Raw genomic sequence first — 23158 nt, forward strand, 5'->3', positions numbered from 1 at the left:
CAACTACTATGCACCCTTTCTTGGCTGCGTTCCTTTCTCTGTCTTACTTCCTCACCTCACAGCTAGTATTTTCTTCAGTTCTCCGGGAAAAGACTTGCTCTCAAATCCTTGACTCTGGATCTGCTTCCCTGAAAACCCACACTAGGACAGAATGCTTGTGGAATGAACGAGGGAGTCTCTGTTTCCCTGTCCCCAACTTACCACACCACAGCTGGTGCATGAAAACTGAGAGCCAGCAGCCATGCATGACCTGAGCCAGGAAGAGCAAACACCTAGCAGGAAATTTTAAACCTCCATTTCTATCTCCACTGACATTTGTAATCAATACACACACCCAGGAACATTATTTTACTTAAAAGTGCAGTGTTGAGAAGTGGCACTGAAAGAGGTGGTTAAATCAGTAAATAACATGGCACCTGTGAATGCAATTAGCTCTAGCAGTAGAGACAAATGCTAGCTAGATCAATTTCCAGACAAATACTACTACTTGCTTTTCATTTGCTTGGCACTTGACTGGCGTTACACAATTTTTCTCCCATCCTGCTTCAGAAATGGAGACCAAGAGCCAACACTCAACAATGGAGGGTCACCCAACAATGGAGAGGAAGCAGATGTTGGAGGTAGGAATGGAATTTAGGGTTTCTCTCCTTTCTCTCCTCTACAACCCATTATTATAATTTAGAAAGGGATTTGCAGTGGATTACATACTTCTCTGGGGTCAGTGAAGATACCTACTCTCTTATTGCCCCACCATACTTCCCCTACAATTCTCTATTTTTTTCCTTCCAGTCAATTAATAGATGTTTGCTGAGTGTGGGAAGAATAGGGCACAGTTCTATGGGGCATGAACACTGGAGAAGCTTGAAAAGTTTGAGGCAGACTTAATCCTGCAAGGGGACCTTGCAGGTCGAAAAATAGATGATGCAGGATTTGATGTTCTCTTAAGGCCACAACCCAGCTCCATATCTGAGGGGAAAATGTGGGGACAGAGAGGAGAAGTTAGCTCTGGGAGGGAAAAAAATTGTGTACTTCCTTCCTCTGTTAAAATAAATCATCTTTAAATTGAACATGAATAAATCTAAAGAGAGAAAAGAAATCTTAAGAAATCTGAGAACTCAAAGAACTGAGGAAGAAGGAGCTATTTTGCCACATTTAGGTGGGTGTGCACCTGCACCTCTGGGCATGAGGGATGTGTTTCTGATGTGATTTGAATCTGCCCCCCCCCCTTCCCCAACACTGGCTGACAAGTGTTCCTGCTTCCACTGCCCTCCTCTTAAATCCAATCACCCACCAATCTTATCAATCCAAATCCTACCAAAGAACTCTCCTTCCTAAAACCAGTGGCTCTCCGGTGCCTCCAGGCGCCATGTTGAAATGCCCACAGAGCCCAGGAGGGTTCTCTGCAAGCCTAAGGGAATGAATGGCAGGGACTGGGGCAGAGATCCCTTCCTTGGTTTTAGAGGTGTAAGCTATAACCTGGTGCCAACTCATTACAGGCACTTGAATCCAGTGATGTCAGATCAGATTCTTCCAAGGGATGCCAAAAGGTACTGACTTTTTTTAAAAAATATTTATTTGCTTATTTTGAGACAGAGAGAAGGACAGAGAGCAGGGGAAGGGCAGAGAGAGAGAGAGAGAGAGAGAGAGAGAATCCCAAGCAGGCTCCCCAGTGTCAGCATAGTGCCCGACACAGGGCTCAATCCCATGAAACTTGAGATCATGACTGAGCCACGATCAAAAGTCGGATGCTTAACTGACTGAGCCACCCAATCACCCCAGTACTGACTTCTAAAACTTTTTAAGAGTCAAACAAAAGAAGCCCCTAAGATTTAAAAAAAAAAAAAAAAGATTATCTCATGGCCACTAGCTTGCAAGATCCACCCCTCAAAATGAAATGTAAGTCCTTTCACATGGTATCTAATGTCCTCTATGGGCTTATCTATTGTTTCTGTCCCAGTTGTCTGGAACTACTTGTCACTCACTCTCTTTGTCCCCAAAACCCCACATCCCCTAGGGGCAACTCAAGTTAAAATTTTCTTTTTAGCATTTATTCAGTTTTGAGAGAGAGAGAGAGACAGAGTGCAAGCAGGGGAGGGGCAGAAAAAGAGGGAGACACAGAATCAGAAGCAGGCTCCGGGCCCTGAGCTGTCAGCACAGAGCTTGATGCAGGGCTCAAACTCACAAACCGTGATCCTGACTTGAGCCGATGTTGGCCACTTAACCAACTGAGACACGCGGGTGCCCCAGGGCAACTTGAGATAATATATAGGATTGAAAGGGAAGGGTATAGACTTGTCTTGAAGTGGAGTCCACAGAACAAACTCAGTATTTTTGCCCAGATTGCTTATTTGAGATGGCCTTGAAGGACACTGAAAGAGATCATGGTGGGGTGGCACCTGGGTGGCTCAGTTGGTGAAGTGTCCAGCTTTGGCTCAGTTCATGATCTCATGGTTTGTGGGTTTGAGTCCCCCCCGTCAGACTCTGTGCTGACAGCTCAGAGCCTGGAGCCTGCTTGGGATTCTGTGTCTCTGTCTCTCTCTGCCCCTCCACCACTTGCTCTCTGTCTCTCAAAAATAAATAAACATTAAAAAAATAGTTTGAAAGAGATCATGCGGGGCACCAAGCCCCCCTCATGTTCCTTCCTGATGCACATTCCCCTCTAGGTCACCCTCTGGAAGTTCAAAGACCCTGTTGCCTCTAACAGGATGTTCTTTTATACGCTTATCCACCTGGCAAACTTGAATTCATTTTTCAAAACCTTGAACATCACCTCTTCCTCCCGGAAGAAAGAATTACTCCCTTTTCCTTCTGTACCTTTGCACTATCGCTATCATAGGTCACAACGTACTGTATGTATTGCTTCCTGTGTCTGACTCCCCCATGGATTGGGGACTCTCTGAGTTGGAGCCTGTGTCTTGTGGTATTTGTGTCCTCAGGGCCTGGTTCACAGAGCCCGTCTTCTACTTCTGTATTCCAACATCTAGAATCATCTCTCACACTTCCGTGAACACACCAGACATTCAGTAACTGCTTGTTGAAATGAAACCAATCTGAGAACTGAGAATTCACGTTGCCAGGCTCCTGACTCACAACTTCCTTATAGAAAGCACCTCACCCGCCACCTGCCTAACCCACTTATGTAACCCAGTTTGGCATTTCTGATTCCTCCCTCAGCCTGGGAGGTTTTGCAATGGGCCGCACCTGCTGTGGGGTCGGGGACAGCCGCGGGGGATCAGGTGGACACAGAGCACAATTATGCAGAGCCGCGTCTGGCCAGATTGGAGAAGGGACAGCTTTGTCAGGGTGCCTGGTTGGCAGCACCTGTACTGACATGGAAGTGAAAGGAAAGGGGATGCAGCGGCTGGCCAGTGCCTGTATCAGAAGCAGGGCTGAAAAGCGGCAAGGGGCAGAGCCCGCGGGGTAGAGAAGTTCAGCTAGCTTCCTAACAGCCAGTGGGAATTTCTGGAGAGGAGGAGTTATGGGAAGGCCTGGTGCAGGGCGGATGAAACAAGCTTCTATTTTTGTCAACGCCCAGGGCAGTGACTGTACTGAAATGCCCTGGCCTTGTGGGCAGGAGGGTGGGCTGGGACACCTCCGTCCTTTCCTGCCCTGGGCAAAAAGCTCAGAAGAGGCACTGTGCCCCGATGTTCTGGCACCAGCTGGTCAAACCCATAAACAGACAGTCCACCACCCCCAAGTGCCTGGCAGGAAAGCAGAGAAGGAAGAAATTCTGACTTTCAGTTTGATCGGTGCTCTGGACTGGACGGAAGCATGTAAATCCATAGGAAGGAGGGGGCTTACCCCAGGAATCTTTCCTCGAGTCACAGGCCCTGGGGACATTACCCTAGGGGCAGTGAGAAATATTTGGAAAAGGTGCTCTTAACTAGAAAAGGAATCCTGTCACTTTTGATATTTTAAAACCCAGAAGAAAATATCTTTTTTGTTTGCATTATTTTTTTTATTTTGCATTATTTTCATGTATTTTTTAAATTATTATTATTTTTTTAATTTTATTTTTGAGACAGAGAGACAGAGCAGGAGCAGGGCAGGGTCAGAGAGAGAAGGAGACACAGAATCCGAAGCAGGCTCCAGGCTCTGAGCTGTAAGCACAGGGCTCAAACTCATGAGCTGAGATCATGACCTGAACTGAAGTTGGATGCTTAACCGACTGAGCCACCCAGGCACCCTTATTTTCACATATTTTTATTTGTATTACTTCAGTTAATCCTCATAACGCTTCTTGGGGGTAGGTACCATTTTCAACCAACAGAAACTCATGTCTGCCCCAGAAAGCAGACGCCCCACTGTGTTAGTAAGGTGGCCCCCCACTCTCACCCCTCTTTTTCTTACATTCATTCACCTTCTCTTTGGCCACCAGGAAGGAGGAGAAGTTTTGGATGCCCTGGAGATAAGAAAAGTAGAGAATGATGCAATTGAGATGCTGTTCTCCCCAGTAGGTGGTTCAATCCGGTGGGAGAATGGTTAGGAATAAAGGGGCCTGAGCTATTTGGATTTTTCAAGAATGACTCAGACTCAGGACTGAGTGGAGTTGCTTGCTACATTTAGGGTAGAGGAGGCCATTCTCTTTGTGTATCCAGAAATGGCATTTCTCTGGTGCCCCCAGAATGGGGAGGTTTAAATGAATCCCAAAATAGCACTCTTGCATGGTTTCAGCAATCCGGTGATGAGCATCTCTGGGAGGCCTAGCAGAACTGAGGTGGGGTGGGGGTGGGGCCAAGTGCAGAAGAGGCAACTGGGGGCATATATGATGAGCAGACTCTGGGCATGTGAGGCACCCTCTAAGGATTCATAGAGACAAGTGCCAGACACTGTGAAGGAGTTAGTTTCTGGCAGCCAGACCGGGGGGGGGGGGGGGGGGGGGGGGACACAGGCAACTATAATTTGTCATTAAAATGAAGTGTGCGGGGCGCCTGGGTGGCGCAGTCGGTTAAGCGTCAGACTTCAGCCAGGTCACGATCTCGCAGTCCGTGAGTTCGAGCCCCGCGTCAGGCTCTGGGCTGATGGCTCAGAGCCTGGAGCCTGTTTCCGATTCTGTGTCTCACTCTCTCTCTGCCCCTCCCCCGTTCATGCTCTGTCTCTCTCTGTCCCAAAAATAAATAAACGTTGAAAAAAAAATTTAAAAAAATAAAATAAAATGAAGTGTGATTTAGGGGTGCCTGGCTGGCTCAGTCGGTGAAGCCTGTGACTCTTGGTCTTGAGGTTGTGGCTTCGAGCCCCATGTTGGGTGTAGAGATTATTAAAAAATAAAATCTCAAAAAAAAATAGTGTGACATATTACAGACACCTGAATACCTGGATGACATCACTATTATAAAGAAAAGAAATATATTCACAGAAATTAAGTACTTTTTTAAAAACTGCACATCAAAGAATGGTATGCAATGGAGAGGAACAGAGTGGTCAGGGTTCAAAATCAGCTCTTGCTAATCCTCTAGGAGACCATCGTAGTACGAGAAACAGGAACCTTTCCTCTTCATCACAGACCCACCTGTTTGCTGGCATATTGGCCAATCATTGGAATGTTTGTTTTTTTGCCTTGGTATTTCCATCTTTTAGTGAAATACATACAGTATTTACTCCCAATAACCCACTAGGATCATTATAGTCTAATATGAAAATATATACAGAGTTGAGTTTGTCTGGTAAAAAATAATTCATTTAGAAGGCAAAGCATTCCATTTTAAAAGGGAGCCAGAGGAAATAGGAGCTATCCACACTGCAGAGAAACAATAATTGTGGTTATGTGAGTTAAGTAACTGTTGAGGTTTGTGGTTTGTTTTATTTTTTAAGAATAGCGCTGGAGAAGACTAAGTAATGTTAAGGTGGCAATATTCCCCAAATTGGTCTACTTTTTTGCTGCTTTTTTTGCATAAATTGACAAATTAATCCTAAATTCATATAGAAATGCAAAGGAGGGGCGCCTGGGTGGCGCAGTCGGTTAAGCGTCCGACTTCAGCCAGGTCACGATCTCACGGTCCGTGAGTTCGAGCCCCGCGTCAGGCTCTGGGCTGATGGCTCGGAGCCTGGAGCCTGTTTCCAATTCTGTGTCTCCCTCTCTCTCTGCCCCTCCCCCGTTCATGCTCTGTCTCTGTCTGTCCCATAAATAAATAAAAACGTTGAAAAAAAAATTAAAAAAAAAAAAAAAAAGAAATGCAAAGGACCTGGGGTGCCTGGGTGGCTCAGTCGGTTGAGTGTCCAACTTAGGCTCAGGTCATGATCTCATGGTCTGTGGGTTCGAGCCCCACGTTGGGCTCTGTGCTAACAGCTCAGAGCCTGGAGCCTGCTTTGGATTCTGTGTCTCCCTCTCTCTCTGCCCTTCCCCTGCTTAAGCTCTGTCTCTCTATCTCTCTCAAAAGTAAATAAATATCAAAAACAATTAAAAAAAAAAAAAAGAAATGCAAGGGACCCAAAGTAGCCAAAAACAATCTTGAAAAAGATAAAAGGTAGAAGACACAGACTTTCCAATTTCAAAACCTATGACAAACCTACACTAATCAAGACAATGTGGTACTGGCATGAAGATAGACATATATTGAAAGTCCACAAATAAACTCATATATTTATAGATCATTGATTTTCAACAAGGGTGCCAAGACAATCTAGTGGGAAAGAATGATCTTTTCAACAAATGGTGTCAGGATAACTGCCTGTCCACATAGGCAGTGAAAGAAAGAAAGAAAGAAAGAAAGAAAGAAAGAAAGAAAGAGAAAATGAAAAAAAAGAGAGAAAGAAATTAGATCCAAACCTTACACCATATACAAAAGTAACTAAAAATGAATCAGAAACTTAAATGAAAGCGCTAAAACTATGAAACTCTTAGAAGAAAACAGGAATAAATCTCTGTGACCTTGGGTTAGACATGACACCAGAAGCCCAACAAAAGAAAAAATAGATAAATCAAACATCGTTGAAAGTAAAAATGTTTGTGTTTCAAAGAACACCACCAAGAAAGTGAAAAAGACAGCCCATACAATAAGAAAAACAATTTGCAAATATGATATATTATATATAAATATCTATATCCAGAATATAATAAAAGGATAAATAACTGAATATTAAAACGGCAAAGGACTTGAATACACATTTCTCTAAAGAAGATGTACTAATAGCCAATAAGCAGATAAAGGAATGTTTATCATCACTAATCATTAAAAATCATTAAAAAAAAGCCACAGTGAGATACCACTTCACACCTATTAGGATGGTTAGAATGTTGGGGCGCCTGGGTGGCGCAGTCGGTTAAGCGTCCGACTTCAGCCAGGTCAGGATCTCGCGGTCCGTGAGTTTGAGCCCCGCATCAGGCTCTGGGCTGATGGCTCAGAGCCTGGAGCCTGTTTCCGATTCTGTGTCTCCCTCTCTCTCTGCCCCTCCCCCGTTCATGCTCTGTCTCTCTCTGTCCCAAAAATAAATAAACGTTGAAAAAAAAAATTAAAAAAAAAAAAAAAAAGGATGGTTAGAATGAAAAAGATGGACAAATAATAAGTGTTGGTGAGGACATGGAGACATTGGAACTCTTTTTTTTTTAATTTTTATTTAATTTTTTTTTTAAATTTACATCCAAGTTAGTTAGCATATGGTGCAACAATGATTTCAGGAGTAGATTCCTTAATGCCCCCTTACCCATTTAGCCCTCCCCCTCCCACAACCCCTCCAGCAACCCTCAGTTTGTTCTCCATATTTATGAGTCTCTTCTGTTTTGTCCCCCTCCCTGTTTTTATATTATTTTTGCTTCCCTTCCCTTATGTTCATCTGTTTTGTATCTTAAAGTCTTCATATGAGTGAAGTCATATGATATTTGTCTTTCTCTAACTTCGCTTAGCATATTGCCCTCTAGTTCCATCCACATAGTTGCAAATGGCAAGATTTCATTCTTTTTGATTGCCCAGTAATACTCCACTGTGTATCTTCTTTATTTCTTCTATATCCATTCATCCATCGATGGACATTTAGGCTCTTCCCGTACTTTGGCTATTGTTGACAGTGTTGCTATAAACATTGGGGTGCATGTGCCTGTATAAACAGCATAGCTGTATCCCTTGGATAAATACCTACTAGGCAAATGCTACCTCATAGGGTAGTTCTATTTTTAATTTTTTGCGGAACCTCCATACTGTTTTCCAGAGTGGCTATACCAGCTTACATTCCTACCAGCAGTGCAAAAAAGATCCTCTTTCTCCACATCCTTGTGGACATCTGTTGTTGCCTGAGTTGTTAATGTTAGCCATTCTGACAGGTGTGAGGTGGTATCTCATTGTGGTTTTGACTTTTATTCACCAGATGATGAATGATGTTGAGCATTTTTTCATGTGTCAGCTGGCCATCTGGATGTCTTCTTTGGAGAAGTGTCTATTCATGTCTTTTGCCCATTTCTTCACTGGATTATTTGTTCTTTGGGTGTTGAGTTTGATAAGTTCTTTATAGATTTTGGAAACTAACCCTTTATCTGATATGTCACTTGCAAATATCTTCTCCCATTCCATTGGTTGCCTTTTAGTTTTACTGATTGTTTCCTTCTCTGTACGGGAGCTTTTTATCTTGATGAGGTCCCAATAGTTCATTTTTACTTCTGTTTTCCTTGCGTCTGGAGACGTGTTGAGTAAGCAGTTGCTGTGGCCAAGGTCAAAGAGGCTTTTGCCTGCTTTCTCCTCAAGGATTTTGATGGCTTCCTGTCTTACGTTTAGGTCTTTCATCTATTTTGAGTTTATTTTTGTGTATGGTGTAAGAAAGTGGTCCAGGTTCATTTTTCTTCAGAGACATTGGAACTCTTATACATTGTGGAGGGCATGAGAAATGTGCGTTCCTTTTCAGAAATAGTTTGGCAGTTCTGCAATAAGTTAAAAAGGGAGTTAAACAGGAATTCCAGTCCTAGGTATATGAGAATTGAAACTATGTATCCACATAATAACATAATAACTTGTACACAAGTTAAGTTAGAATTAAATGTTCATAGCAGCCTTATTCATAATAGCGCAAACAAGGAAACAACCCACATGTCCATGAACTGTTGAGTGGATAAACAAATCTGGTGTATCTATAAAATGGAATATTGTTTAGCCTTAAAAATTCAAGTATGGATACACGTTACAACATGGATGATCCTTGAAAACACTGTGCTAAGTGAAAGAAGCCAGACATAAAAGGCCACCTATTATAGACTCCATGTCTATGAAGTTTAGAATAAGCAAATCCATAGAGACAGGAAAGTCAATTAGTTGTTGTGAGGAGTTAAGGGTTTGGACAGTAAGAGAAGAGCTGCTGATTGGTATGCATTTCTTTTTGGGGTGATGAGAATGTTCTGGAGTTAGATAATGGTGATTGTTGCACAACCTTGTGATTATATTAAAACCATTGAATTATATACTTTAAAAGAGTGAATGTTAGGGCATGTTAATTATAGCTCAATTAAAAAAAACGCAGGTGTGGGTCAAAAAAAACGCAGGTGTGGGTCAAAAAAAATAAACGAGTGAAAAGGGATAAACCTCAAGAAGTATGGTGAGGCAGAATTGCCACCAGCTCATGAAACATGAGGCTAGACTCTACCAAGAAAGGGCTTGCCTGACCCTCAAAGAAAACTGGAGGGAGGACCCTCCATTGTCTCTTATGCTCAGACAGCTGTGCCCCTCTCCTTAGAGCTGGTGCAGGAAAGAATTTCCTTCAGTCTTTTTCAAGAATCTCAACCACCTTCTCCAAGGCCTCTACAGCCCAGTTCCCACAGTTGACCTCCTAATGCTGTTACATTTCAGAAATCATGTTGTTTCTGATACAGTAATGGTTTTCCACATATTACCCAAGTCTAAAACCTGAATCCCCTTGAAGAATTCAGACTGCAAAGGAAGCAATCCAAAATTTACAGAACAGCCATTGCAGCATGTTGTACAACTGAAAAACTGGAAATGATCTAACTATCAAACAATAAGGAATTGGTTAGAGAAATTATGGTACATCCTTATAATGGAATATTATGGAACTCCTGAAAATAAGGCCTAATAAATAATTTTTAGTGACGTAAAGAAATGCTTATGATCATGGCAAGCAGAAAAAAATAATGGATAGAGAATCGTATGGGCATTGTGTTCTCAACTATGGTAAGAATACGCTTACCTTAAGAAATATGCCATGATATTAATAGTGATCATTTTAGGCGGTGGATATTTTCATTCTAAATTTTCTTTTCAAATTTTCCACAGTAAGTATGTCATAGTTTTTGTGTTAGAAAAACAATTATTTGGGGGTGGGGGAGAATTCCAGGTGGCAAAACGAAGAATTTTAACACAGCCTTGCATGTACCATGTACATCCCATTGGCCAGAATCAGTCCCAGGACCACTGCTGACTTCTGTTTGCCCAGAGAAAATGAAATGGTTTGAGAAACACAATCTCTGCCACAGGGTTGCAAGAGTGTATGGGCATTGGTTGAAGATTGCACAGCTAATGCGAACTAGAGCAAAGATTTGGAATCAGTCTTGGTCCTGTTCATCTTGTAGTTCTGCCCTCTTCCAGGTCCCCTCTGGAATGTTCTCTAGTCCCTGGATGCTAGAATGATCGTTAGGGAGGGTAAGAAAGTCTGATGAAAACATTTATGTTAAACACAGTTTTAAGCCTTTCTAGACCCATCAACAATTCCTGTACAATATTTTCTTCCCTTAATTAACTTCTGTAACTCCCCATTAAACATTCACATGAAGCTGATGTGTGGCATTGTGGAATAGCTATATTGTACACCTGAAACTAATGTAACATTGTATGTTAACTAACTGGAATTAAAATAAAACTTAAAAAACAAAAAGAAAACAAGAAAAAGACAGGCACTGATATCTTAAAAAAAAAAAAAAAAGCAAAACACTAAAGCAAAGCAGACACCAGTTTCAAGGCAATTCATTACTGTGCTTTTGATATACGCCACCTTTTATAGGTTTGTTTTGCAAAAGCAGAACTTCAAAGGCTCTTCCCTGCTTCCTAGGGCTTTTCTCAGCCACTACTCCGCTGTGGCTGGTGGGGGCGGTGCTTGGCTCTGCCTCAGGTTCTGAAGATGAGTTTTCCCCCCACCCCATGAAAAAAAAAAAAAGAAAGCTGAGTATAAACATAAGCTTGATTGACTAATCATTATCATTACACAAAGGGCTTATAATTCAAACATGATTTAAAGAAATACAGATACCTGGAGATATTCACAACCATTTATTTTAAAACATGAGAAGGGATCTAATTAATATCATCTTGACACTTCAAACACATTTTCTTATCTAACCTTCACATGAACCCTGCTGGGATGGGTCTCCCTTGGATCCCAGGTTCTATAGATGGAAGCGGGCACATGGGTTAGTGAATATGTGTACTGTGGTTCATCTTCTTGCTTCGGCATTTCCTTATGTATAGAATGAGAAAGGAGTAAAAACAATAGTAACAAACAAACAAACAGTAAGTAAAATACCTACTTTCAGCATGTGGGGAGAACTGAATGGGATGATGGATGACTGTTTCATTTACAGACAAGGAGAGGTAGGTTCAGACAGCCATTTTGTCAAAGCCAGCCAGTCAGAAGTGGTAGGGCTGGGGCTTGAGCCCAGGCTTCTGTAGGTCTGATGCTGAACACTTCCTCTTACCACTTGCTACTTTTTATATTCTAGGAAACACAGGGAGTCCAGCACAAAGATACCTATGCTTGACCAGCTTCTAGTTCACAGGTAAGCATCTTTTCCGCTTAACTTATAAAATGTCTCAATCACATTCTACTCAAACTCTAACACTTTTTTAAACTGTTCTTTATTCCAGCATCTGGAATTGAAAGCTTAACTCATTTACCTTCTTTCTTGCCCAGGATGAATGCCTATCTAGAAATACTGGAGTTTCAGGGGCCATCTGTCTAAAATGCAGCAAGAATTTATCAAAGTCTCCACCCACCTCATGACGAGGGCTGGAGGACAGCAGTGGACAAGGGTGAGAAATCACAAGACCTGAGTTCTAGCCCCACCACCTACTGGTTCTTGCACCTCATGTAATTTCTCCTGCCAGAGTCTCCAGTTCCTTAGCTATGAACCGGAACACCTATAATACACCAACTCACCTCACGAGCTTGTGGGATCAAATGAAGCGGAGCCTGTTGCAAACTGTAAAGTTCTATGTGATTGTTTTTACTATCCCAACCACAGTCTATGGCCAGGCAGCTCTTCATATAGGAGACAGATTTCTTCCCCTTGGCAATAATTGTAAGTAATATATTCCAGGATGTTTTGCATTTTCCTGTGCTTAAAATAAAACTGAACCCAAACAAGAATGCAGACATGGTCCCGCGTTCTGTGACGCTTGTAGAGTAGCTCCTATGTGGGATGTTCTGTGCTTAGTGCACTAGAGATAAGATGTAGTCCTACCCCTGACTACTTCATGGTCTAGTGGAGAAGGCCAGGCATTTATATAAAGTGCTGCATACTTTAAAAGAGGAACAAATACAGTGTTAGAAAAGTTGAAAGGAGCAAGGTCACTTTCAGGTTAGTGAAATCTGGGAGAGTTCCTTGGAGGAGCTTGAGTTCGGTCTTAAATTTGGCTAATATTTGGGCAAGTAAACAGAACAACCTGAGCCGAGACTCAGAGGCAGGAAGATCCAGGCTGTGTGTGGAAACAGAGGAGTATTTTGACTTAACTGAGTCAAAGGGTACAAAAAGAAAAAGATGGGAAACAGGGCAGATTTGGGGGGTACATGAAAGTCAGACTGATGGCTTAATTTTTCAAATAGGAAATCAAAAATTGATCCAGCACAGGGTTTACAGAGTGAGCTGGAGTGGATGGAGAGAGCAAAGGCAGGCAGAACCCTTCAGAGGTCATTGCAGTGGTCCAGACATAAGGAAATTCTGAATTTAGGGCAGCAGCAGCAGCAGCAGCAGCAGAAACAGGGAGATATCTTACAGGTATAGAACCCAACAGACTTGTCAGAATATGTAATACAAAAGGACCGGGACTCTAAGAACTGGTAAGCAAATCAGGGTTTCTTTCAAGGTTCCAAAAGCTTCACAAATTCATCTATTTGACAAATATGGGTCAGTTGTGTGCTAGGGAGCAAGACAGACAAGATCCTTTATGAGAGGAAGGCATATCCTAAACAAGTAATGGGAGTTAGTAATATGACACAGCGTCCAGGTGGCAGGACGGGGGTGGGGAAGGTAGGGAGCTACCCAGGTAGGAGGTGACATTGGGGCTGAACTTTAAATGATGAACATCGGACAACCAGGGGAAAGTTGAAGGAAGAGTAATCTTTACAACTTTGAATCCAAATGACTTTTTAGGGAGTTACCTTTTGGCATAAAGACACGAAGGTCCCACTGTGGCCCCGAGAGAAGGGACACTGTCTTATTTACTATCTTGTAGTGTAGATGATCTCACTTGTCTCTTCCATGTGGTAGTCGACTCTCAATCTCTAATGTGACTTCTTTCTCACAAAGTGGCTATGGACCAATTTTCCATCACTTCTTCCAAAGAGCTGACCTTTGGACGTCCAAATGGGTTTTTATTGTTTCTCTTAAAGACCAGCTTTATTGATAACATTTAGCACCAAACTGAAGCATCCCAGAAATTCATATACATTGAATAATCAAGACTCACCCATTGATATATGATATAACAAATATCTCTGCTCCAACTAATAGACCAACAGGCAGTTCGCACAAAAAGACAGGTGAATTTTTCAGTCCAAAGGGTGAGTCAACCCATCTGGTATGACAAATGCTGTTTCTGGCTTGATTCCTTGTCTGAGACCATTTGCCAAAACCTTTTTCATGAATCAATAGTTAAGATAATCTAAGCTGTTCCCAATAGATTCAATAGTTCACTGGTTCCAGGCATAAGACATCAATTTGGTTTGGTTATAAAATTTAATATTCTATAATTCACAGAAAATCTAATTCATGTACCATCTGGTTTTGGAAGGAAGACCTCTGGAAAAATTCAGGGGCTTTCAGGATTAACATTTCTTATCTTCTTCCTGATCTCACTCAAGACCTTTGCATTCACACTAAAAAGTGATAATCTACTTGGCATATTACCCCTTATTTCAAAAATGGTAAATTCATTCCACCTGGTTTACTTTGTAATATGTCCATGAAGTTCTCATTGTATTGCCCCGACTAATAGTCTGAAGCCACACTACATGTTTCCTGATCCCTCATTGAGGACTATGAAGGCATATACCCATCAGGTCACAACCAGGTTAATCTTCCTGAACCTCCATTTGATACTTTGTAAACTAAAAGGTTTACAAAACACTTTCACTATATTATCTCGCTTTGTTTTCATGCTGACCCTGAGAACATTCCCATTTTACCCATGAGGCCATTAAAGCCAAGAAGTTGACTGGTCTACCACCTGGGATCCCTGATTTTTGGTGTGCATCCTGTCCAAAATATTTAACATGCCCACCCCAGAATGCAGTTATGTTTCCTGAATCTTGCCATTTGAGCGAGATTCCCTACCTAGTTTTCCAACCTCTTCTCTTCTCCCATGTTAACTATCACTTCCAGTGGAGCTGGTGTTTCTGTTACTCGTAGAGCCTATTATGCTCCAGATGGCCTTAACTGGGCCCCAGGGATCCATCCCTAGAGCCCCGTGGTTGGGCTTTCAGCAACTGAGTACTGCATGTGGGATTTTGTATGTATACGCGTATGTGAGTCTGTCTAGGGAAAGAATCCATAGTTTCCAACAGGTCCTCAAAGAAGTCAATGACACCCTCCCCCCAAAAAGTTAAAAATTAATTTTATACACTGCTTTTCTTTCACCAAATCTCCTCTCCACTCTCTTGACCTACCTACATTTCATAATTTCTCTTCAGAACTTAAAGCCAACTATAGGCTTTCCAGATCACTCTTTCTAGATGAATTTAATTATTCCCCCCCTCCAAATATTAATTCAAAAAGGGAGAAGCCGGAGTATTCCTAGGGTGGCCTTTATATATGCAGATAATATGTGATAACTTATCCCGACTGAGAGCACAATGATCTGTAAACCTTAATCATTCCCTTCAGGGTTGATTTGAAACCTTTCATTAGTACAATGCTTCCCATGGGATAAAGAGTGGCAAGAACTACATTGATACGGATATGGTATCTATTATGAAAAGAAAACCATTATCTTACTGTAAGGATTGCATAGTGATATTCCAGATGAAAACATAAAATTGGTAGAAGTTCAACCACTCACTCTCTACACACCAAAGCAAGCCAACCCCACTGCCTATGGTGACTCAAAGGCATACAGAGCTTTTGTTTGTAGAGCTCAGGGTGAGGGGTCTGAGTGGTGGGGTAAATGGAAGGTGGGAGGGGGCTCTGCTAAGGATGGTGGGGGGTGAGTATCAGCAGTTGTTTCACCAGCTTTGGCCTTGACGTCCTTCTAGCCTGCCAGCCTTAATACTCATTCCCTGGCATTTTCTCATTCCATCTTCCTGAGTCTCTTCTGCTCCCCTGCACTAGTCCATCTTCTAAACATGGCATACACTGTGTTACATCAGGAATCTGCTATATTTGAGGGTTACTACTTCGGTTACATACCCCTCCTTCTGACCCTGGTGAAGCCTAATGTTTTCCATGAGCAGTGCCTCCCATGAAGCCCTATGCCTGAAGATGTAGACTATCTATCTATACCCTGTATATCTGGGAAGGGGAGAATTGCCACTCTCTGCCTTTTCTTGCCAGCTAGTGCTGCCAACACTTTCATTAGAGACAAGGGCACTGTCATGTGCTGCATGATGTCCCCCCATAAAGGTATGTCTGTATCCTAATCCTTGGAACCTGTGGATATGAACTTCTTTGGGAAAAGGGTTTTTTCTCAGATGTAATGAAGTTAAGGATCTTGAGAGGAGGAGAGCATCCTGGATTATCCAGGTGGGCCTGAAATCTAATAACAAGGGTCGTCATCAGAAGCACACAGAGAGATGGAAAGATGGAAGAGGAGGAGGGAATGTGACAAAGGAGGCAGAGACTAGAGAGAGGAGCCCCAAGTAAAGGAAGGAATTCTGCAGCCACCAGAGGGAGGAAGAAGCAAGGATCTCCCCTCAAGCATGTGGAGGAAGCACAGCCCTGACAACTTAACTGTGGACCTCCAGCCTCCAGAACTGTGAAAGAACACATTTCTGTTGTTTCAAGCCACCCAGTTTGTGCTAATTTTTTGCAACAACCACAGGAGACTAATACAGGTTACCTAACTCCCATCATCTTGCAAAATAATAAACAGCTAACATTTCCTGAGTGCCTACAAAGTGCTAGGTATTGTGCTGAAGACTTTTCATGGATTATGTGTGAAATTCATAGAATTACACTGTAGCACAGGACAGATAAGGAAAGGAAAGCCCTAAGGAGATAAGTGAATGCCTGCTGTTACACAGGTAAGTGCAAAGGGAGGGACTAGCAGATGCAGGTTGCCTGTCTGACTACAAGCCCATGTGCATCACCACTCAGTGACACTGCCGCTAATGGGTGACATAGAGTCCACTGGGACCCACAGCACCACTGGCTCCACAGCATCTCTGCACCCTACCTCCTCAGGTCATGGCCTCCGTCCTCCAGCAAGGCCATCCCCCGACTTGCTCTTCCCCTGACCTCACCAGCTGCAGAATCCCACTTGCTGACCACAACCCTCTTCCTTTTTAGCTGTCTCACACACTCTCTCACACTCCACCCAACCTTTGATCTCTGGGCCAAAGACCTCAAATTGGACAACCTGTATCCTTACGAGCACGCGGAGACTTCCCAAGGGGCAAATAAGCATGGGTGGTTTTAGTGAAACTAAATTTTAGAACCTGAATTTCCATGAGAACTTGTGTCATTCAGCCATTGCCACAATGATGCTGCAGAACAAACCACCCCAACACAATGTGACTCAAAACAACAATCGTCCATCCTTAGGGCAGCTGTGGGTCAGGTGGGATGCCCCTATTCAGGCTGCAGGTCTGCAGTTTGTTGGGCTAGGGCTGGCTCCAGGTTGTGTGATCAATGCAATTTTACAGAGCCCTACACTTAATAGGACTTTACACTTGTGCTTTAATACTCTGGGATGGACCCAAGACATTCATGTTTTGTGAGTGAAGTCTGAAGGTATTCAGTACAATACTTGCTGCATGCTCCAGGGGCTTTAAGCCTCAATTGGCACATGGTGCTGCCTTCTCCTATCTCCCCGCCCTCCTGGATAGGTACTCAGCCATCAGCTCTCCATGCATGCCCAGTGACCACTGCTGCCCTCTGTCCCCATGGGGTTCTGAACATGACCACAGGGAGGACCATTCAGGCACATGTTCTGCAGTGTCTTAAGGTGGGACAACGTGGTGGCTATTCACACTGGCAGTGTCATGGCACATTTGGTGGGCAATGGGCAGGGATTTCTTGTTCACTCCCAATCCAGGTACCAAGTGCACCCCTGCATGGAGATTTCTACCCATTGGGTGTTGCCATCCACCATGGATGGAGGTGGTAAGCCAGGAGAAAGAGGGATTGAATCCTGATGCCCCACATTTTCATTTTGCAGTGGGCCCTACCATTAAGTGATGGGCCCTGGCTGCATCAGCTTAATTCCATATCTTATTTGGGGCCCAGTGGAGGGCAGCAGCTACCCGGAGCATTGTCTTCTCACTGCAACTGCAGAAGCACTAGAACCCAAACCAAACTGCACAAGCACTTTTCAAGCTTTTGCTCACATTTAACCACTGAAGCAAGTCAGTAAACCATGCTGGAGGCCATGAGTGGGAAGCATACTCCAGCCACCAGGAGGCCAGGGTGAAGGTATGGTTGCACGATGTTATAGAAAAGTAGGACTAATCCACCTACCATAGTACTCCTTTCTAAATATGTCTCCTTCAGAATGAATGGCCCTGATCACACCAGCTCTTATTTCCACCTCATTGCTGACAGGTGTCCTTCCCTGCACATTACCCAGGAAAGGCATGGGGGTGCATGTGGTTCAACCAATGGTGCACTAGTGTAATCCAGGAAAAAGGGTGACTTTTCCCAGCTTCACATTCACAGGAAATATTTTAACATCTTATTTCAGTTTGTGTAAATACTTTGTTATGGGTAACTATGATAAGGTCAGCAATAAAAGACTTTCAAACACAAGAATCTACAATGGAATAAAATTCTTTAAGGAGAGTGGGATAAAAATATGAAAAGGAATAAAAGGAATGTTGAAAAAACCCTTTGTTAGAGAACAGCTATGCTGGTGGCAGTGTGGCATTTAGATGGGACACATTTAAGTCAGACATGTAACCATTTTATTTGAAAATATAAATATTTATAATATACTAGAAATTACATTCTTTGCTACTACCTGAATTGAAGGAAAATTTTTAAGTGTTAACTTAGAGATGTTAGAGCAGGTACCTGGTTTCTCAACCCCCCACCCTGGGGGCAAGCAATCAAAAGAATTTTAAGTCCACTCATCTAGGGAAAGAAAACCTTACATTTTTATTCAACCTATTACTCCCTTGAGACTGTATTTTCTTCCTTACCCCTGTAAGTAAAATAAGCCAGACACAGAAAGACAAATGCTATACGGCATCACTGACATTTGTGGAATCAAAAAGAAAAAAGCTGAACTCATAGAAACAGAGTAGAATAGTGGTTGGCAAGGGCTGGGACGGTGGGGGAAATGAGAGACGTAGGTCAAAGAGTATGAACTTTTCGTTACAAGATGAATAACTTCTGTGGATCTAATGTACCACAGGGTGACTACAGTTAACAATACTGTACATTATACTTGAAATTTGCTAAGAGAGTAGACCATAAGTGTTCTCACTACCCAAAAAAGGTGACTATGTGAAGTGATGGATGTGTTCATTAACTTGATTAAGGTAATTGTTTCACAACATATACATACAAATCATCACGTTGTACACCTTAAAAAAAGAAAAAGAAAACAGTTAACCACTATCAATTGTGGCTTAATTTATCTCTTGTTGATGTGAGGAGGATGCAACTATTTAAATCATGTCAAATTTTTCTTCATTTTGGACCTGTTTGGGACTTTCCATGGCAAAAACCCTTGTAAACAGCTTTCTGTCAGTCTTGGAACTTTTTTTAACAAGCAAGGTCTCCCGAGTTTTTCTAAGTAAAGGGCATTGGGTTGCCTTCTCAGGATTTTCCATCATCTCTTTGACAACCAAGTGCTTTTGAAATTCTTATTTTTCTATATGCAGATAAAAAGGGGAAACACAAATTCACTATCTATTTGGATATGTGCTATCAGGAAATACAGTGATTTCTGTGTTAGGATTATTTTTCCTGTCAGAAGGGAGTTATTTCCTTTTCTTTTAATCTGGGCAATTTGTCCTGCAAGATTGTGGTTTAGACTGGTTCTAATATCTGTCCCTAAAAAATCATCAGTAATTTCTGACTCAACTTGGTTCAGCAAGAAAGCTTTCAATAACAGTATGAGATTATCAACCCATAATCCATCATAGCAAACATAATCCCTTAAAACAAATGTAACAGCTTAAAATATGGAAGAGGTTTAGCACAGTCCAAGTTCAAGCTTGCAACCTAGAGAGAAGAGGGCTGCCTTTTAGACACTACTTGAGGAATCATGGCTAGTGTGCTAATGCAAGTTAGTGCACTGACATCATTGTGAGGTGTGTCACAAGACCTTCATTATAGCCACCTGTGCCTGTGTTACCTCTGCCATCATTAAATGTGCATCTGTCCAACCTCTGAATAACTTGGGGTTTTACATAAAGGGTCATGTTTCTGACTTGGCGAAGTTGCTTAAAATGAGCCCTAATGCAATTAAAATGAGATATTGGGATTGTCACTGTGATGGTTAATTTTATGTATCAACTTGACTGAGCTAAGGGATGCCCAGATAGCTGATAAGGTAGTATTTCTAGGTGTCTCTGGAAGGGTGTTTCTGGAAGCATTTAAATCAAGGACTAAGAGATCCATCCTTACCAATGTGGGTAGGCATGTTCCAATCCGCTGGGGGCCCCAATGGAACAACAAGGCAAAGGAAGGGTAAATTCACTCCTTATTCTTGGGATGGGATGTTCATCTTCTATCCATGGACATTGGAGCTTCTGGGCCTTTGGACATAGGAACTTACACCAACAGGCCTGTGGTTCTCAGGACTTTGCCCCAGGACTGGGAGTTATACCATCAGTTCTCAGCACTTTGGACTTGGACTAATACCATGGGTTTTCCTGGCAGTCCACCTTGCAAACAGCAGACTGTGGGACTTCTCAGCCCCCATAGTCATGTGAGCTGATTCTTACCACAAATCTTCTCTCTTTGTTCTGTTTCTCCGGGGAATCCTAATACAGTCATTATGAGGAATGGTTCCAAAAGGAGCGTTTGATGATGAGAATCTTAGTTATGTCACAAGAAGAGGTTACTTCTGACTGTGGCCTATCCCCACTGTTCTCAGCCCAAAGCCTCTACTTTGGAGAGGAGACAAAGGAAGAGCAGCTGGGATGAGAATCAATCACTGCAGTCCTATGCAAATGAAGCTGTCATTTTTTTTTTTTTTGGCTGACAAAATATAACCAGCTAACCATTCTACCAAATAGATATGCTTCTCAAAGGTGCTAACCACTCTATTATCTCTATTCCCGCCTCTGATTTAAGAGCCTCAGATGCTAGTTTATAGTTTACATTTCAATGAGATCTCAGATCAATTCCAACATGTCAGAAAATCCAATAAGAAGAGACACTGAAATTTATGTGTTTATTTAAAGCTTGCTGATAAACAATTACATACATCTTACTTATAATCAGCTACTATGGTTTAGAAGTTACTAGCCACAGGAGGTTGTGGGTGATTTTTTTTTGAAATAGAAAAATAAATTAAGGTCCCTGCAACTTGTAGTATGTCTGACAGTCCAAGATGAGAAGCCATGAAACAGGGGCAGGCAAGGTTTGCTGTTGTCATGCATGTGTGTTTTCTTCGCTTCAGCAAATGAAGAGCAGAGCTGAGAAATGGTCAGTCAACCAGTAGCTATTTCCTGATATCTATATTGTATAAAGCTATACTCACGGGCTATGCAGAAGTTCAAGGCAGCACCCTTTCAGGAAGCTGAATACCCACCTGAAAATCAGGCGAACACCACTAGACAGAATGTGCTAATTTTCAAAGGAACATCAGATAGCAGGTGTTGTTGGAGCTCGGGGGACAAAGATATGTGCCTGGACTGGGTGACCAGGGAAGGATCCCCAGAGAGGGTGGCATTTAATATGAGTCTTGAGAATGGGTAACATTGGGGACAGAGGGGATAAGAAGATAGGGCTTGAGGGGAGGTAAAGGCCAGAATGTGAGGAATTGGAATACCTCTCTTTCTCTGGATCTGAAGTAATGTTCTAATAGGCACTGACCTAGAGTACTTTATAGCATGACTCCACCCTGGAAGGTACTCTGGGGGGAACTTCAGAAGCCTCCTTCACTCCTTCAGCTTCTGAGACACCCTTGGGTACCACATAGTCTTTGTATACTAAATGGCTCCCTGGTGCCTTCAGTGAGGGAATAGGAAAGTAAGTAAGATACCAACCATCCCTAACATAGGTAGACATCAACTAGGAATTCCACGTTCCCCTCTCTCTTCATCAGTTCTCAGGATGAAAACAATGAGAAGCCAAGAGAAGAAACAATTTCACAAAGTGTTTCCTCAAGCACAAGAAACAAACTAAGCAAAACACCAAGAGTTTGGTGCCAGCACTGCAAGGAGAAATGTCATGCACTCCATTGAGCAGCTGTTCTTTACCAGATGCTCAGCTAGGCCCTGAGGACACAGCAGTGAACAAACCAGACAGGGTCCTATTGAGGAAGGCAGATATTAAACAAGGAGAGATATAGAGGAAAAGTTTAGGGAGCTATAAGAGCCTACAAGAGTGGAGTCAGGGGACTGTCTGTCTGAGGGAGGGGCTCTAGGTTGAGATATAAAGGACCAGAGAGTATTAGCCAACTGACAAGAGGGTGCCATGGAGAAGACCCTTGCCCTTCATCCATTCTCCACCCTCGCTGCTGGAAACACTCCTTTAAATGACAGCTTTTTCTCACAATGACTATGGTCTCTAACTAATTTCTTGAAGACTGATACAGTCTATGCAGATAAGGTGAGTCTGCAAATATTTTTCGCTTCACAATGCATAAGCATCTTCCAGATCCCGAGATGTAGGTCAGTTGGCAGGTTCTGAGTGTTTGCAGATGCCATGAAGAGGCTTTTCATATGGTTTGGTTTGCAGTTAGCCTTGGACAGTGTTTACTTAAAACTACCAGTGACCTTTAAGCTGTCAAATATAGTGTCTTTGTCCTCAGGCCTCATCCTCTTCCACACTGTGGGTCACTGTTCTGAAATTCTGCCTTCCTTGGTTTCCATGACACTAAATTACTCTTGTTCAAACTCTCTGGCTAGTTCTTTCCTATTTGCTGTTCCTTGCACTGTGTCAGTTGGAATTAGGTTTGGCTGCAAGCAACAGAGACACATAATGACAGTGGCTTAAATAAGATAGAAATTCAACTCTTCTTCATGTCAAAGCCTGGGGATCAGCAGTTCAGGGCTGGTATGGTGGATTCACAAAGTCATTTAGAGACCTGGTCCCATGAAACAGTAGTCTCTACTGTTTCATCCTTAGAGTGTGGCATCCATACTCGTGGTCCAAGGAGGCTACTTTAACTCCAGCCTTTCACATCAGACTTCCAGGAAGCAGGATGGAACATGGGACAAAAAAATAAGACAATAGAGACATGCCAAATGTCTATTAGGACAGGCTTCTGGAAGCAATTACATGACTACTATTCTCAAATCTCTTAGACAAAACGTAGTCATGTGGCAATACCTAGTGACAAGGGAAGCTGGGATATACAGTCTTTATAATAATAAACAATAAATAATATAATAATAAATAATCCTGCACCCAACTAAAAATGTGGGTTCTGTTCTTCTTCTTGGGAAGAAGGTGAGAATAGATAATAGTGGACAACCCCTGGTCTCTGTGCATACCATAGATGTCCTCACCACGAGAGATTCTGACTTGGTCCTCTCTCTTTATAGCCCCACACTTGCCAGTTCAAAAAAAAATTTTTTTTAATTCTACATATGAGTGATACCACACAGTATTTTTCTCTCTGTGTCTGGTTTATTTCATTATTGAGCAAATGTCCTCAAGGCTTATCTGTGTTGTTGC

At 42.5% G+C, this 23158-nt stretch overlaps 2 long non-coding RNA genes across 3 annotated transcripts in view; both read right to left on the minus strand.

Annotated features, from left to right (window-relative positions):
* Positions 1-7566: 7566 nt before the first annotated feature.
* LOC147580800 (uncharacterized) lies at positions 7567-11390 on the minus strand. The gene is made up of 3 exons (XR_015251113.1): positions 10924-11390; positions 10309-10553; positions 7567-8845 (listed from the first exon to the last, which is right to left on the minus strand). It is a non-coding gene; the product is annotated as an uncharacterized LOC147580800 (long non-coding RNA).
* Positions 11391-11495: 105 nt separating this feature from the next.
* LOC147580801 (uncharacterized) overlaps positions 11496-23158 on the minus strand; it is a 112718-nt gene continuing 101055 nt past the window's right edge. The window contains exon 4 of one of the 2 annotated variants that reach the window (XR_015251111.1): positions 11496-13496. This is a non-coding gene — a long non-coding RNA (uncharacterized LOC147580801). The other variant, XR_015251112.1, reaches the window with a different exon arrangement.

Source organism: Puma concolor, chromosome B2, assembly GCF_028749965.1.
Source record: "Puma concolor isolate L17-30 chromosome B2, mPumCon1.1.hap2, whole genome shotgun sequence".
NCBI lineage: Eukaryota > Metazoa > Chordata > Mammalia > Carnivora > Felidae > Puma > Puma concolor.